This window comes from Mustela putorius, unplaced genomic scaffold (genome assembly GCF_011764305.1).
Source record: "Mustela putorius furo isolate JIRA1106 unplaced genomic scaffold, ASM1176430v1.1 tig00000698_pilon_pilon_pilon, whole genome shotgun sequence".
Taxonomy (NCBI): domain Eukaryota; kingdom Metazoa; phylum Chordata; class Mammalia; order Carnivora; family Mustelidae; genus Mustela; species Mustela putorius.
The window spans coordinates 13,682,298-13,699,452 of NW_025421449.1; the positions used below are offsets into that span (position 1 = coordinate 13,682,298).

The window sequence follows — 17,155 nt, forward strand, 5'->3', positions numbered from 1 at the left end:
GAATGGCAGTGACCTAAGTATTCCTTTAGCTGTGGCTTTGGCCATGACAGGTGTGGGCCTCATAGACCAGGAGCTAGTGGAGTTGACTTTTAGGATAGGCTGTTCTTATAGAAAAAGAGGTTCATAAAAGAAGTACTAGAGGAGAGAGGGAAAGAGAGTGCACAGACTGAGTTTATAAGCAAGTGGTCTAATAACTGAATTTGCAGAGCAGGCCTCGAGCCTGCCATTGGAGAGAAGGCAGCTTGGGAGAACATGGCTTGGCCGATAGAGGGTCACGGCCCTAGGAGACCAGTGTAGGGATGTCTGAGCCTAGAGAAGGAGGACATGAGGAAGACACCTTGAACTAATCTGAACCTCGGATTAGCAGTGCCGCTTCTTGGAGCAGAGCCCATGGTCTACATGGTGAATATGACTGGGAAGATGACCAGTGGAGGAGTCAGAACAAAATCCTTGTGTGCTGACTTGGAGAGGTTCAGGGAGACACAAGGGCAGAGGCCTCCATGTTGTGCATGAAGAAGGGAGAGGGAGGACGGAGATGTTTCCATATTGTCTAAAGCTGCCTGGCATTCTTAGCAGGCTCCCAGCCCAAGACTGGGGTCACAGAGGAGCAGAAAGGGGTTGCAGATAGCAGGAGCGAGAGGGAGGTCAGTCTTATTTCAGCTGAAAAGTCCCAAGTGTGGGCCTTGACTAAGTTATGGCAGTCCACTGGGCTTTACTCTTTTATCTGTACAATGGGTTCGATTCTTGGTGGCTGGCAGGACTGTGGTCATTAGAGGGGGTGATGTTCCCTCTAGCAGAGACCAACACACACTCTGTGACCATGCTTCTCCCCTCTTCCTGAGCTGATATTCTGGCCCTGACTAGGCCACCTAGTGTCTGATCTGGACTTCAGTGCCAGTGGTAGCCAGATACACTGAGCCGATGTTGGGGAGATAGGATAAAAGGGTCTTGGGGGGCACAGTTATCCAAGCATCAGAAGGGCATATGTTGATCTAAGGTTGCTAGCTTAATTTCAGAAATCTTTCTGTCAGGGGCCTACTGCTGTCGATACCCCTCCTACCCTGACCAGCGACCTGGTGGGGCAGACCCTGAGACCTCCATTAGGGGTGACACTGGGAGCCTCAGCTCCAGAAAGCCTGACCTGTAGCTCACCCCAATATTTATCCAGCTCAGCTCCTGCTGTCAGGCCAGCTTTCTGTTTGGAACACTGCATGGCTGGCTGGTGGGCAAAACTCTCATAACTGGGCTGCAGGGCAGGGAGGAGGCCAGGGGGTTATGGGCACACCCTGCAAAGGGAAGTGCTCTGCTAAATGTGGGGAGAGCTCAGGAACACCAAGTGGTGCTGGCCTTGCTCCCTCCCCCCAACCCTGGCTCCCCTGGGGCCTGAGCAAGGTTTCCAGGCCTGGGCCTCTGCTCACAAGTGGTTTTCTCTCAGCCTGGCTCTTCCTCTGGGATCTGTTGCACCATATCCTTTGCTCTGGGCTGCTGGGCCTGACAACTAAGGGTATCCTGGTAGTGTGTTTCCCACCAGCTGGGAGCCTAGAGCCCTTGTGTGGCTGCAGGTCTCAGCCTTGCTCCCCCAGGACCCTGACTGGCTGCAGGCCTCCCTCAGTGACTCAGCTTCCCCAGGTGTTTCTGGGAGCCCAAGTATTGCTTCTCCTGGGCTTCGTAATAAATCCCAGGCTCTTCTCTAGACTCTCATGGAGGCCTCTGCCGCTTGAGGCCTCTGTCTCACTGCTGCCCCTGCTGGGGACCCCTCATGGGGAGAAGCTGCCCATCAGCTGGGGCAGAGCCTCTCTGTGATCCTGACAAATGGTGAGCAGAATCTTGTCCCCGCTCTGATGCAGAAAGAGGAGACGGCCTTCTCCACAGTCTGTGTTCAACTTTTCACCCTGGGCCTGAAGCAGCATTGTTTGTGCCTGGAGTCTCCCCAGAGCTCTTTACTTTGAAGTCCAGTTTCTTCAGCTTTTGGTCCCAAACACTTTCACTCCAGGGCATGAACCCCAGATCATCAAAAAGGGTACTAGGGTATGCTCTGTGCTCAGCCTTGACCTCTCTTTCCTTTTGTAAGGAGGGCTCTGTATACTCTTTCCCTCCTTTAGTCCCAATTCAAAATCCCCCCTTAAAGCAATCCATCCATTCATTCACCCACCTATCCAACATCTCTTCATCCATCCTTCCATTCATTCATTCTTTCATTCATTCAATAGGAGTATTTATTGAACTTCTGAGATATATTGTTCTTTTCACTGGAAACATAGAGCAGTAAGGAATAATGAAGTCCTTCCCCTCAAGGAGCTTACATTTCATTGGAAAATCAAGACATCAAACCTGATCACTTACCAGAAATATCTGAGTTCCTTCTCTGCTTCAGCCAATAGTCTCAGCGAGCTCAAAGATGAAGTCATCACAGCTATGCTTCCCTGTGCCCACTGGGTCCTGTAACATACTCTCCAGGTCTGCAACATGAGGCCGTTCACTGCCTCACCACCCAGGTAGCCAGGGGACACCGGAGTTATCCAGGGACCCAGCAGTATGTGTCTATAAAAAAGAAGAGGCTGGATGAATGAAATAAGGTTCAGTCCATAGGCTATCAAAGACAGGGTGCATGTTGGGGAGAATGAGCCGGCTCAGAGCTATGGAGACTTGTGGGATTCCTTTTCTGCAGGGGGAGGCTTCCCCCTCCCCCAGGCTGGTGAGTAGCCACAGAATGCAGAAGCACCTTGGGCAGTCAGGGATGCTTGCCCACTGCATTTCCTCTCTCCTGCCTCTTCATTTCCAGTAGCCCTGGATTCCAGCCTCTCTGTATGGTAATAGGAGAGTCTGTCTTTGCAGCATCCAGGGAAGAAACTGGAATTGAATATACTACCCAGAGAAGAAGGGATTTTCTTAAAAGTTTACATTCTCTGGGTAGGCCTGGAGAATGACTCCGAACAACTGGGGAAAAAAGTGAAGAGACCCAAAATGCAAGGAAGGGTCAGTTGGTTTCCAGAACTTCACTCATTTCATCTGATAAGTGTTAACTGAGCACATACTCTGGGCCTCGTCCTTGGGTGAAGTGGGAGCTCAAGGTTAGTATCCACTGATGTGTGGAAGTGAAGTATGGGCAGCAGGAGCATGGTGTAGATGTCCTTTAGTAGGAAAGCCTTTGGGACTGTGGGTGGAGGGCTGGCAGAGACCTGGAGGAGGAGTGACGCTGATGAGCAGGACCCAAACAGGGAGTGAGTAAGAGAGGCCTTTCAGAGGCAGGAATGACAGTGAGGAAGTCTCAGCCATGGAACTTGACAGGACATTTCTGGGGGATGGGAAGACCTGTCTGGACATATGGATGCAGAGGAGAGGAGAGAGGCAGAGAGCCAGGAAACTGGGAACCAGATTGGAGAGGACCTTATGTGCCACGTGAAGGAGTTTGAATTTTGTGTTTAGCTACTGTGTTGGCTTCCTCCTGCCTCACCTGAGTCTCAGCCCTGTTCCAGGCAAGATGATTGATTTCCAGCCTCAGAAGTCCTGATGAGGGGCCCTCCTGTCCTCTTGTATCTTAGACTTGAGTTCTATTCCATTTTCACTGTCTTCCCTATCAGAGACAATGGCTCTGATCAGACTGGGGCTCTTCCTTGAAGACCTTGGGACACTGCTGGGGCAGATGCATTTTGGGTATCTGGCTGACCTGGGCTGTCATCCTTCCTCTACCCCTCATTAGCTGCATGACTGTGAGAAAGTGACTTCACTACTGCAGCCTCAGTGTTCTCATCTATGAAATGGGGAAATGAGCCCCTGCTAGTCACATGAAATCATTGGAAAATGATCTGTGAGTATGCCTGGCAAAGGGAAAACTTTAACTTTCTGGGATCCTCTGCTGGTCTTTGTTGTGAAATCAACAATTAACTGACCTTGAACTCTGCATTCAAGTCTTTATTTTTTTTCCCCCTTGCTATGTTGGCCAGGGGCCCAGTAATAAGGAGGGGAAACTCAAACAGGGAAATCATCTAGAAACCGAATCCACAGAGGAAAGATAATACAAATATCTAAGTGCCATGTATGCAATATAAATTTATAAGGTATATTGCACATTTTAGAAATGTATCGTCACACTATATATTCTAAATGTCACATAATGGGTTCAGTTTTCTGATATCTCAAATATATCTTCCAGACTGTCAAATATATTTTAAAAATGAGTATCTTTTTAATGGTCCATGGTGGGTAACCTTACCAGAACAGGAGAAAATTCATTATTTCTCCTGGTGCTAAGTGACTTGTACATCCAGAGGTGGTAAGGCAGAGTGGAAAAAGACAGTTCTTTTCACGTTGGTGCTTAGGAGGGGTTAGGGAGGTGAGAGGCACTCATGGGCACCATATAAATGGCCTGGCTGGAAGATGGAAACTATGCTAAATCATGAGGGGAGGGGGGGGAGGCTCCGTGGAGCCAGATCAGTAGCTCCGGCAATGGAATACTGGCCAGCACAAGCCTGAGATGCTGCTTAAAATCCTAGCTCCATGGCACCTCTGAGGAGGAGACGAGAGGATTTGTTGTCCCGGCCATAGTGATGGGAAGGGCGGACGGAGGACAGGAGTGGAACTCCAGGGAGCACCAGCCGCTTTACCTAGGTGATCTTATTTAATCCTCCTCTGATCCTGGCCCGGGGGTGGTGATGGTGGCATTTTTATCTCAATTTTGCTGACAAAGAAATAGGCTCCAGCTAGGGAGTGTGCTCAAGGTCAGCCTGCCTGGGCCTGGGACTCATGTTTCTCTGACTCCAAATCCTACTGTGCTCTGCCAGGAGTGAGTTAGGCCCTTTTGCATTTGCTGTGGGCTTGCCTTCTGGCTGTGCTGCCCTGAATTTGAGAGCTCCTGCCTCTGCCACTCCTTAATCACCAGCAACCCCTGCCCCCCAGCCCTGTGTCAAGGCAGGTTTTCCTAAACACATAGAGGGACATGCAAAGATCCATCCCTAGTGCCTTTTTCTCTCTGGCAAACTCTGTTCTCTACTCTAGTAACCTAGAATTGTCAATCAGAAGATGGGGGTGGGGTGGAGTGCAGGAAGGGGAGAACTGGACTTAGGTTCCACTGGGGCAATTCTGCTTAATTAGGAGGATTTCACCCAATCTCATCCCAAACGAAGAGTGGGATACCCCTCCTGGCAAACAGCTGTTGGCCTGGGAAGGTGCTGCCTACCGAGGCATTGGAGTGTCTCCAGGCCTGTGATGATCTAATGTGGGAGAATGACAGGGTTTGGGGGTGCAGAGCAGTGTCCAGATTCGTGCCCTTAGAAGACTGAAGAGTCTGAAGGTGGTCATCAGTGAAGTAGGACCACATGATTAACAGGTATTGAAATGACCCTTACCCCAGGGGTAAGGTCCTGGTGGGCACTTGTAAGGTCCTTACAAGGGTTGGTCCTTACAGGGGTAAGGGAGGGTCAGAGTAGGCAAAGGGAAGGGAATGGGATGAATTCTGAAGCTGCAGAGTACAAGCTTGCTTTCACTGGGTGGGATCAGGATCCCCATCTGTGGCAGGGTCCACAATCCCAGGCCTATAAATGACAGGCCTGTTTCCTCAATGGCTTTCTAAGCCCAAAGGCCACTCCCCTGCATTCCTCCACCCACCCGCCCCCCGACTTTGTAGGCAGATAGGCTCCCGAGACAATCCAGACTTGAGTCAGGTAGGAGGCTCATCCCTGGATCCCCCTGATTCCAGCTGTGCTCTTAGTCCCAGAGCCATCCAGGACTCTGGTCAGAGTTAGCGGATCCTGTCTTCTGCGGCCTCCATCCCTTCTTGGCAAGGATCTCTGCCTAGTACATTCATTCTCAGGGCTGGGGCTCTGCTCTCAGCTCTCTCTCCCCCACTGGGGTTGACTCTTAGTTCTAGAAGCCTTTGGGAATCTTTTCTCCAAACTCTCTGGCCAGCTCCTCTCCCCACCCCTTAGGTCATGTCCAGAGCTTGAGGACTCAGCTTTGTCTGTCACCAGGGGCTGACGTGCTGGATGTGAATGGTGAATCTGTTCAGAATGGTCACTGTTTCTCCTGTACCAGACAGGAACTATTTTAAATATTAAAATCATGGGGCACCTGGGTGGCTCAGTGTGTTAAAAGCCTCTGCCTTCAGCTCAGGTCATGATCTCAGGGTCCTGGGATTGAGCCCCACATTGGGCTCTCAGCTCAGCAGGGAGCCTGCTTCCTCCTCTCTCCCTCTCTGCCTGCCTCTCTGCCTACTTGTGATCTCTGTCTGTCAAATAAATAAATAAAATCTTAAAAACAATAAAATAAAATCTTGCCATTCCTCGCTGGAGCAAGGCACCATTCACCTGTGCTTGAGGGATAGGATGGAAGCCAACTTATAATAATCATAATCATGAATATTTACTGAGTGCTTATGAGTGCCCAGCACTTTTTTCTGAGAACTTTCTACCATTTAACTTATTTAAGCCTCGTAACAGCCCTCTGAGGTAAGACTCTGAGGATCTCACTTTACAGATTATAAAACTGCCCTAAATGAGAAGCAATCTATTCTAACCCTTGTCATCTTACTCCAGAGCCAACATTTTCATTTGCTCCATCATTCCCAAATGTCAACATCATTCCCAAATGTTAACAGAGCCATGGGCTAGAACATTTAGGGTTCTTAGAGTGGGATAGAAATCTAGACCTTCAGCAGCCTTGTAAAGGCAAAAAGGTATGCAGTCTAACCCAGGCTTTGGAGAGAGATACACTTGCTTTGGAATCACCAGCCTTGTGACTTGTTCAAGTTGCTATACTTTGAGCCGTAGGTTACTTACCTGTAAAATGGGGTTAATAATTGCTACTTGGCAGGGCTGTGTATGTACAGTTAAGTGAAAGTATAAACACTGAGCATGGCACCTTTGATGGTATTGTGAAGGTCTGGTGAGCTGTATTTTAGGATGCACAGGAAAACTCTTTGGTGAGACAGGCTTTGTAGCAAGTTGTTATCTTTAGCTTCTTGTGCTTCTGCCTGTGGCCACCCTGGGAAAATGCCACAGAAATGTCTCTCCTTGTTAATCAGAGTGATGATCCAGTGGCTGTGTCAGAGAACGCAGGAAAGCATTGTTAGTGAGAGCTTTTTCTGTCCAGCCCCTTGGACAAATCTCTGGCATCCTGAAGCAACTTCTACCTGTTTTCAGCCAGCTGGACAATGAAGCATGAGCTGGAGGGTAAGGAGGAAGCAGGATCAGGCCTGTTGTACAAGGGTTTCCCAGGCAGGGCCAGACAGCACTGTACAGTGAGTGGTTGGTTCTTACATGAAAAGTACCCTCCACCCCTACCCTGGTGAATTACACCTTCCTGAATCCACACCCTTGTGTAAACCCCTCCCATGTTGGCTCAGTGCCAAGTCATCTCTTTGCTTGGCCCAATGGGACACCAACAAATGTGATGTGGGCATAGCCTGGATCCACACCTGTCTACACTGGGATTCGTGCACAAGCTTGTGAAGAAGACCAGGCTCACCCTGTAGAGCGAGAAACAAGTGCCCACCAGCCCAGCCCACACTTGTCAGGCACATGAATGAAGCCATCAGCCATCGTGCAAATCATCCCCCAGCTGACCTCCCCTGACCACAAATGCCTGGTGCTTTCCTCCCTAAAACTGATGAAGTCCTGAGAGTCTCCTCCAGTACCCCCCAAAGGCCTGGCTCTTGAACCTACTTTGCTCCCCAAAGATAGGATTCCTTTTAAACTACTTTGTGTGCGGCGCCCCTTCTATGACTTGTCTGCACATGGCAGAGCATGGTTTGCAAACAAGCCACATCTCTGCAATACCTGTTACATTGAACATGCACCAGGATGATCCCATACCCCCCTCTTTTCCCTGTATCTCAGGCTCCATGGCACACAGAGTTCTCACCTGCCCAGGTATTCTTGCTTCTAGATGCAGAGTAAGTTCTTTGCCGTTAGATACACTTTTAGAAACACCCCCCAGGGCCCTGCCCAGCTTTGCAGCAACTCACTTTCTATGTATGTCGAAGACAGTATTTGCACTTGGAATTAGGTCCCCCATTCATTCCCAGACTGTAGAGGCAGACCCATTAAGAATTCACAGCTAGCCTGATGTTCCTCACTGCAAAGGATGTTAAATACTCACATACCACAGCTCCGCCAAGGAGCAGGGATAAATATGGCAGGCATGAAATGGGTCTAAATTGCTCCTGATGGCTCTATTCAATAATGTTGGTCTTTTCCTTACAGTGCTACATAACAATAGTCATTTTCAAAATGGGGTGCTGCAGTTGTTTTTAAGGAAGAATTGACAATTTTGACCTACAGGATAGTAATTTGCAAAATGTGCTTTCTTTAAGCCATTCACTGGGAAATGCAGGAAGCCGGCAAAGTGCTGGACTTGAGGCGAAAGCGGCTGTAACTAATGATAGCCCTAAGTGCGGAGGGAGAGCTCGGCGGTGCTGCTGGGGCTCCCGAGTCAGAGCTGAGGCCCGCCAGAGGCAGAAATGAGAGTTTCATTACAGACAATTGGGCTCAGAAGTCCCTGAATAAACCTTTTTTTACTTCACTTTGCAGGCACATTTGACATTGTTGGCTCTGCACTTTACAGCCCTAAAATAGGATTTGATCCAGTGAAGTGACTGCATCAGACAAAAGGACCTCTTATCAGAGGTACCTGTTAAATGCTCCAGATCCACCAGAACATCTGCTGAGCACTTAGGTTCTTAACAAGATTCGGAAGAAATGGTGCAAGTAATTCTGCATGGATTTGATTGGACTTGAAAATTACAGGTACAAATCATCTGTTCTTTCCTCTCTGATCCTTGTTTATTTGCGTCTCTGAGTTGTATATGCATGCGTATATTTTATGTGTACTCATCAGAGGCAGTCCTACTCTCTTTTTCTCTGCTTCTTGCGGGTACATTAATTTCAGGGATTCCCTCTGTATTTCTCTGCCGTTGCACACCAGTTCATGAAGGCAGGCAGACTGTTAGATCCCTGACATGGTTGATGGATGTGGGGAGTAAGGGAGATTGTGTGTTACAAGGCCCAAAGTGGCTTTAAGACATAGCACTTTGTGGCTTTGATTTTCCTGAAGCCTAAAACATTGAAGAAATATCATTTAAGGCCTTTCAGGGAAACATAAGGTGAGAAAGACTGGTTTTTCCTACCGCTACTCCCCGCCCCTATCAAGAAAAGAGATCAGAGGTCAGGACAGCAGTGGAAGGACTAGTAAGTGTATGCCCTCTCCCGCCCCCTGCCCAATGCCTAATGGCAGCTCTGGAGAGAGAGTAGAACCTCAGGGGAAACAGCTGCAGTCTGTGTCCAGGGAGAATGACATATAGTTTCCATTCGTGCAGGAATTCTTGACCTGTCCTGTGCTATGGAAGGAAGGAAGTATGCCTGGTTCTTAAGGGTGCACTTAGGCCTTAAGCTGAGAGATTGTCAGTAGCCATCATGATGGGAGCTAGAGGCCTCCCTGCTATTTTACTAGCACCATTTATAGGTCCATTTGTTGCAAACTTGGGTGGGAAGGACAACCCCATAAGGAATGAGATTAAATTTTCTTTTTTCCCTACATATTTTATTATTTTATCAAAGCAAGATTTAAATACACGTGAAGGCTCATTACTAGGATAAGGAAAGGCATTATTATGCCTACCAGATGAAAGTGTCCAGATGGAGATCAGGTGAATGGGGCCTTTGACTCATTGTTCAGCTTCCCTGTCACTGAGGTTCTATAGAAGCCCCTCTGGGGAAATCAGTCGGAGCGGCTATGTGGGGGTCCCAGAAGTGTATGGAGCATGTAGCTGGGTTGTAGTATGAGTAAGACACTGGCCAGCAGGAATATGGGCAGGAGGATCAAAGTACTCTCAATTCTCTGATTCTAAGTTCTCATGAGCGATGTCTAGCTCTTAGGGTTCGGAAAAAGAATACTTCAGTGGGGGGTGAAATTAGTGTTCTGATGGAAGGAATTCATCATTTGCCAAGTAAAATATAAGAATCTGGGTTTGGCTCACCAGAACATTATCAATTCAAGAATATTTAAAAACTGATAACAACAGAAGGCTTGTTAGTGCTGACACCCCTCAACATATCTTCCTGTTGAATTACATTGCTTTGGTCTGGAATGAGAGTTCTGTGTCTGGTGATAGCTGGCATCCCGTGCATCAGTCAGGATGGGTTGAGCTGCTGTGGTTACAACCCTGAAAATCAATGGCTCAAAACAATAGCATTTATTTCTCTCTCACACTACATCCTCATTGCAGGTTGCCTGGGGCTCTACTTTGTGTCATCCCTACTGAGGTAGGAAGGGAGCTCTTTCTCCATGATTCATGAGAAGTGGGGACCCTGTCCAAAGTCTTTTGCTTCAGAATGGTGCTATCCTTGAAATTGTCTGTGTCCCTCTCTGCCAGGGTTGGCAGGGCCCTCTGAGTCCAGACTTAGTCTCATGTGGAATTGCATACCTGGAAATTTTCTAAGTTCCCCTCTAGTACCTGGAACTGACTGGGCCAGAACTAGTGGAATCTTGCTGGTGTGCTCTGAAACTGGACCAGGACTCATGGTGGTTTCAGTCCCTGCTTCTCTCTTTTTTACTTGCCAACCTTCTAGCAATGTGGAGTATACAGAGTCAACCAGATGCCCCAAGGGGCCTCTCACTTCAGCCTTGCATCTATGTGGTTGTCCTGGATTCATTGGCCAAACTCAGGTTCCAGAGAAACAGTCCTGCTGGTTACCATGATATTTGTTAGGGGATTATGTGAGACTGGGCCACCAGAGTTTTGTTAGATTTGTTAGATTCAGAATGAATTCACTTATGTTAGATTCAGAATGAATTCATAGTTCTGGACTATTGGTAGTCTATTACTGACTGGTCTGTTTGACCTGTGTGAGGGTCTGTGTTTCATGATGTGTGTTCCAGCTATTGTGCTGCCTCTGATCTTCAGCAGCAGGGCAGCAAGTGTCCTTTAAACTATGAACTTCTTCATCCCTGGATGCCCTGTAGTCATTTCATCCCCTCTGCAGGCTTTATGGCAAGTGTCTGGCCATCCCTGGGGTTGGCTGTGCCTATATCCACTGAGGACTTTCAAGACTATTGCTTTGCAATACTATAAGGCCTTATTATTAATGCCCTTTATTGGTGTGGTGATGTGCTCTCCCAGATGGTCTGAAGTCATGCAGGACGAGGGGTAGAAATTCCTTGTGCAAATGAGATGACTCTTCTATGCATTGGCCTGTTTCCTACTTCTCTGTTAAAGGTAGTATATGGAAGACAGATGTGTGGTCAACACTGATGGAGGACTTAGGGAATGTAGTGATTGCAGCCTAAAAATTCAAGAGAAGACATGGCTAGAAGAAGTGATGTTCTACTTCTACACTATAAAATACCAAACAGTAAACTAAACATGATTAGAACATGAATCATCTCTCACATTTTCCTGTGTACTCTGGTTAAGGCGTGTAATTGTGGTCATTAAAATGAAGCACAGTAATGAGTCATAAGAACGTCATTGAAAGCCAGTATTCACGGATGATATAATAGATGATGTAAAGGAATGAATAAGGATGTAACAAGGATTAAGAAAAAAGAACTAGGAAACTTTAGGAGCAAGAATATCTTATTTCAATATGATTGAATTCCAAAAAAACCATGGCCATACTTTCTGAGTAATAGCAGTGTTGCTGTCTTTGAGTGTGTGTGTGTGTGTGTGTGTGTGTGTGTGGTAGGAGATAACCTAGCTAAAAATGGTGCATTTGGCAATAAACAGATGAAAAGATACTTTCTGGACCTTCACAAGAAGAGATGGTATACTGGTTGGACAGGGAACACATAAGTTCCCATGAATTCAAATATACCTATTAAATTACTGCAACAGTCATGATATGAACATATCCATTACTCTCAGAAGTTTTCTTGGGCTACTTTGTGATCCTTCCTTCTGCTCTTTTCCAACACCCACCCTCCCCAGACAACTACTGATATTCTTTTTATCACTATAGACTAGAATTGAATTTTCTAGAATTTTATAAAATGGAATCATAGAGTATGTATAAGTCTTTTTATGGCTGCTTTCAATTCTTTTAGATAAATACTTAGAAGTGGAGTGGCTGCCTTATCTGATAGCTGTAGCCACATTTTACAACTCTTGGTTTCTTCTGTTTTTGGTTTCATTCAGTTCAGAATACATTCTAATTTACCTTTTGAACTATTCTTTAACCTGTGGTTTATTCAGAAGTGTGTTACTTGGTTTCCAAATAGTTAGTGATTTTACAGATATCTTTCTCTTACTGATTGCTAATTTAATGCCATTTTAATCAGAGAACATATGTATGTTTGTATGACTTAAGTCCTTTAAAATTTATTGAAACTTGTTTTATTGCCTAGAATATAGTTATCTTAGTAAATACTCTACATTTACCTGAAAAGATTGTGTAATCTGCAGTCGTTGGATGGACTGTTCTATAAATCTTAATTAGGTCAAATTTGTTGTTAATGTGGTTTGGATTACTATATCTTTGCTTATTTGCTGTGTACTTTTTCTCTCAATTTATTGAAAGAGATGCATTGAAATCTCTGACTAAAACTGTGGTTTTGTTGTTTTTCCAGGCAGTTGTATCAATTTTTGCTGCACTTATTATGAAATGTTATTACTTGATAGATAAACTTTTAGGAGAATTATATCCTCTCAATGACCTTCTATCACTATGAAATCTCAATAACATAGAGCATTGGTAATATTCTTTGTTCTGAAATCCTTTTGAATAGTGTTAACATGGCATTTTTTTTAATGCTTTCATTTTAAGCCTTTTTGTGGATTTCTTATAGGCAGCATATATTTGGTCTGGCTTTTTCAAAATCCAATTTGACAATTTCCACCTTTTATTGCAGCATTGGACCATTTACATTTAGTGTGATAAGTAATATGCTTGGGTTTAAATTTACCAGTTTTCTATTTGCTTTCCTTTTTTTCATCCGTTCCTTGTTTTTTTTTCTTATTTGTCTGCCTTTTAAAAAATCAACTATATTTTTAAAATTCCCTCTTCATTTCCTTTATCTTTTTATTTTTTTTAAAGATTTTATTTATTTATTTGACAGAGAGAGATCACAAGCAGGTAGAGAGGCAGGCAGAGAGAGAGGAGGAAGCAGGCTCCCGGCTAAGCAGAGAGCCCGATGTGGGGCTCGATCCCAGGACCCTGGGATCATGACCTGAGCCGAAGGCAGCGGCTTAACCCACCGAGCCACCCAGGCGCCCCCATTTCCTTTATCTTATTAGTTCTATCTCTGTTGTGTTATTTTAGTTACTTTAGCATTTATAATGTATGTTTATAACCTATAACATTCTATCTCCAAGTAGAATATTATACCATTTTATGTATTGTGTAAGAATCTTATAACAGTGTACTTCCATTTTTCTTCTCTTAGCATTTATACTATATTGTTAGATATTTAAGTTTACATTGGCTCGATCCCAGGATCCTGAGATCATGACCCAAGCTGAAGGCAGACATTGAACTGACTGAGCCACCCAGGCCCCCCACTAGTTGCTCTTTTCTGCTGTTTGGTGTTGAGTTCTCTGTGTTCTGTATTAGAGACTGTCTCCCATGTCTGGGAGTCCTTGGTTGTTTGCTTAGTTTAGAACTCAAGTGGCTTAAGAAATGATCACAAGCTCTGAATACTTGGGTGTGGCATCTAAACTACGAGGCTCACTGTAGGATTATTAGTCTGAATTATCTATTGTCAAACCTCTGGTGTTGGTCTGATTAGTTCTTTCCTCTTGGGCTGGTCAGTTTCTCAGAAAATGCTGTTCTAGCATTCCACTGGGAAGATGTGGGCTAGTTGCCAGAGTTCTGGGAGTCAAGGAGAAATACGGTGGTCCATATTTAGTGTGCAAGATTCCCTAACTGCCCTGTTTTCCTTGTGCCACTCTGTCCCTGAGTATGGTGGTTGTTGGTTTGTTTGTTTGTTTTTTGAAGTTTATTTATTTATTTAAATAATCTCCGTATCCAGTGTGGGGCTTGAACTCACAATCCCAAAACCCAGAGTCACACATGCTTTTCCTACTGGGCCAGACTGGTGTCCCTCATGGTGTTTTATTATTCACATACAGTTTCTTTTGTTGCCTCCAGAAAAAAATATTTCTACTTCCAGCTGAGGTGGAGAAGAAGCAATTGCCCAGGGGTATGTAATGGGAGTGGTGATCTATGTATTTTATTTATTTTGAATGTATTATATGCCAGTCCTGGTACATATGTATATGTGTGTGTGTGTGTGTGTGTGTGTGTGTGTGTATATATATATACAATATATATATATTGATTTTAGCTAATCAAGAGGGAGCAAGTGCTAATACCATATTTTTCAGATGCAGGAACTAATGCATAGAGTGGTAAAGGAACTTGCCCAAGATCTTCTCAGGCAGTAAGTGGCCAGCTGGGACTTGCAGCAAGGCAGTTGGTTTTCTTAATGTGTCATCTTGACAACATTGCACTGTCAGCTTGGGATCTGACAGTTACACAGCTTTCAAATGCTCTTCCTTTTCTTAGCCATTCCCACCATTCTACCTCACTTGCAGAGGTGATATGGGGTACTGCCAGTTCCTAAGCCTTTGAGGAGTCTGCATTCTTATTTAGATTGTTTCTTGGTGTTCCCCACTGTTGGCTTAGAACTGCCAAGTCAGTTTCCATTCACCCATCTGCTTTTCAGCCTCCAAAATTAGGTAGATGTTGTCTTTTCTTCTGGTCTTTTTGATTTTTTTTCTTTTTAGGCAAAGATGTCTTTGCTGTGGTTTTAGTAGCCCTGTAGGAAAGGGCGCTTTAGGTAAGTTTGTGCTGAATCTGCTGCCTCTACCTGGAAGTCTTGAGACAGACATTTCTACCACCCTGGTGGCACACAAATTTAACTTGATTTATAAGTTACAGAGAAATGGATGTTTCTTCCAACTCCAAATTTGTGGATAGAACTTGTCCCATATTCACATGCTGTGATGTGTGCATATTCTCATGCCTTTGAAGAAGTCCCATGTGTGTCTCTGTGATGAGGGCATTTTAGGGACATGTGAATATCTCTTAAGCAGAGAATGGCCTTCCTGCCACCTTCCCACCGCTGAGCTACCTGATCCCATGAAGGGCATTAGCTTTTATAGTTTCAGCTTCCTCACTGGCAAAGAAAAAAAAAAATCCTCTTTGCCTTTAGGATGAAGCTGGGCCAGGAAGCTGGTACCCTTCTGTCATCGGCATGCTTAATTTCATGAGTCTGTGAGGTTAGTTGGGAGATGGTTTTTGCCCTTTTAAAAAAATTTCCCCTTTTGTGGAAGTTTCCTGTGTCTTCTGGCTGTAATCACAGTCAGCTCCTTTCCATACCACTGGTCCACGTGGCTAGAGCCTTAGTAAGTTTGTGGCTAATTCAACCTCTGTTATAGCCACAGACTGACCTCCTACTGTGTGACAGGCACTCTGTTACACAGAGGGCTCACAGAGATGAACTAGTCAGGTGCGTGCTGTCCTGGAGCTTGCGAGCCAGCAGGGCAGATCCTGCACTCGCTATCATACCAAGAAATATGTGCTTTGATAGCAGTAAAAATAAAATGCGCTGGGAGGGTGCACAGGGAAGGAGTGATGAATTTTGCCTGGAGGGATGAGGGGAAGCTTCACACACTGACACATGCATCAGTTCTCAAGGGAGACCATGGCTGTTCTAGGCTATGGAAATAATGTTGGTAAAGTGGGCGTGATGGAGAAGGGGAGAGGAGGGAGAGCAGGCAGGAAAATAGTGTGAACATGTGTTGTTATTTTCCTACATGTCAGGAACAGGGATAGGCCGTGAGTGGGTATGGGGTTATCCAGACAGAGGAGAGAAGATTGTTTGGATGAAATTCAGTGACCTGGTTTGAGGCCATGCTTTAGAGTTCGACTGCCTGCTTTCCAAACCTGATTTTATCCCTTACTGACTCTGTGATCCCAGGCAAGTTGCTTAAACTTTCCTCAACTTACCTGTAAAATGGGAGTGATGACACGAACTTAGCCAACAGATCCACATACATAATTTTTTTGTAGTAAATAGCATGTAAGATGAGTACTTGAATGTTAGATTGAATTTTACCTGCCTATCTGTCGTTCTGCCCTTCTGTACAACTATCCACTTCTCTTTATGTCCTGCCTTGTTCTACAAAGGATTCAGCAGGAAGAAAAGATATCGAAGAGCTCTCAGGTAGAGAATGATGAGTTCAATTTTAGACATGATGAGTTTGCTAAGCCAGTGGGACACCCCAGTGGAGAAGTCAAACAGAGATTTCAAAATTTGGTTCTAAATGCTCAGAGAAGAGGTCAGAATTGGAGATATGGATTCGTGAGTCACATGTAAAGTCAAGGGAGGGAGGGAGATTGGAACTGGGGTGGGGGAGAGGGAGAATGTCGAGGACTGAGGCATTATTACCTTGAAGACTCCTCCATTTCAGAGCAGGAAGAGGAGGAGGGGAATGTGTATGAGTGTGCTCAGACTGCCATAACAAAGTACCACACATTGGGTGGCTTAAAAACAGAAATCTATTTTCTCGCAGGTCTGGGGGGCTGGAAGTACAGGGTCAATCTCTGGCAGGGCTGATTTCTGGTTGAAGGCCTTCCTGCTTACAGATTTTCAGTGCCCCACTGTCTGACCTAATGAAATTTAATTACCTCCATAGAGGTCCTAGCTCTAATACAGTTACATTGGGGGTTAGGGTTGCAACATAATGAATTTAGGAGGGGATACAATTCAGTCCATAGCAGCAGGGGACTTGGAAATTTGGGAAAAAGAGGTGAGGGAGAACCATGGTATGAAAGGGAAATAGGGAATAGAGAAGCTGGTAAACATACAAGCCCAAGAAATCGAATAATGCAGTCGTAATAGTAGTAATAGTAATACAAAGCATAGTTACAGTACATTGTGCAACTGTGGTCGACAGGGCTCTTTCCATGAGTTATTTCATCATTCCTGCTGTCACCCTGTGCTGCCCGCCCCATTCTAGAGGCCAGGAAACTGAAACTCATGCAAGTTGCATTGTCTGTTGGAGCTCCCCCAGCTGGTGAGTGAGGAAACAGTTCCAAACTTGGATCTCTCATCCTAGGGGATGTGTGTGCCCTTTTCACCCAGCTAAGCTTCCTCTCTAGGTGGAAGGTCCATGTTGAGAAGAGGTCACAGGCTTTGCAGGGGTTTGGGAGGGGTGAGT

At 45.5% G+C, this 17,155-nt stretch overlaps 1 long non-coding RNA gene across 2 annotated transcripts in view; it reads left to right on the top strand.

Annotated features, from left to right (window-relative positions):
• Positions 1-17,155, top strand: part of LOC106007169 — a 144,423-nt gene that overhangs the window by 92,692 nt on the left and 34,576 nt on the right. For both annotated transcript variants that reach the window (XR_006607721.1, XR_001181742.2), the window contains one exon: positions 8,526-8,741. This is a non-coding gene — a long non-coding RNA (uncharacterized LOC106007169). The remainder of the gene's footprint in view (positions 1-8,525; positions 8,742-17,155) is intronic.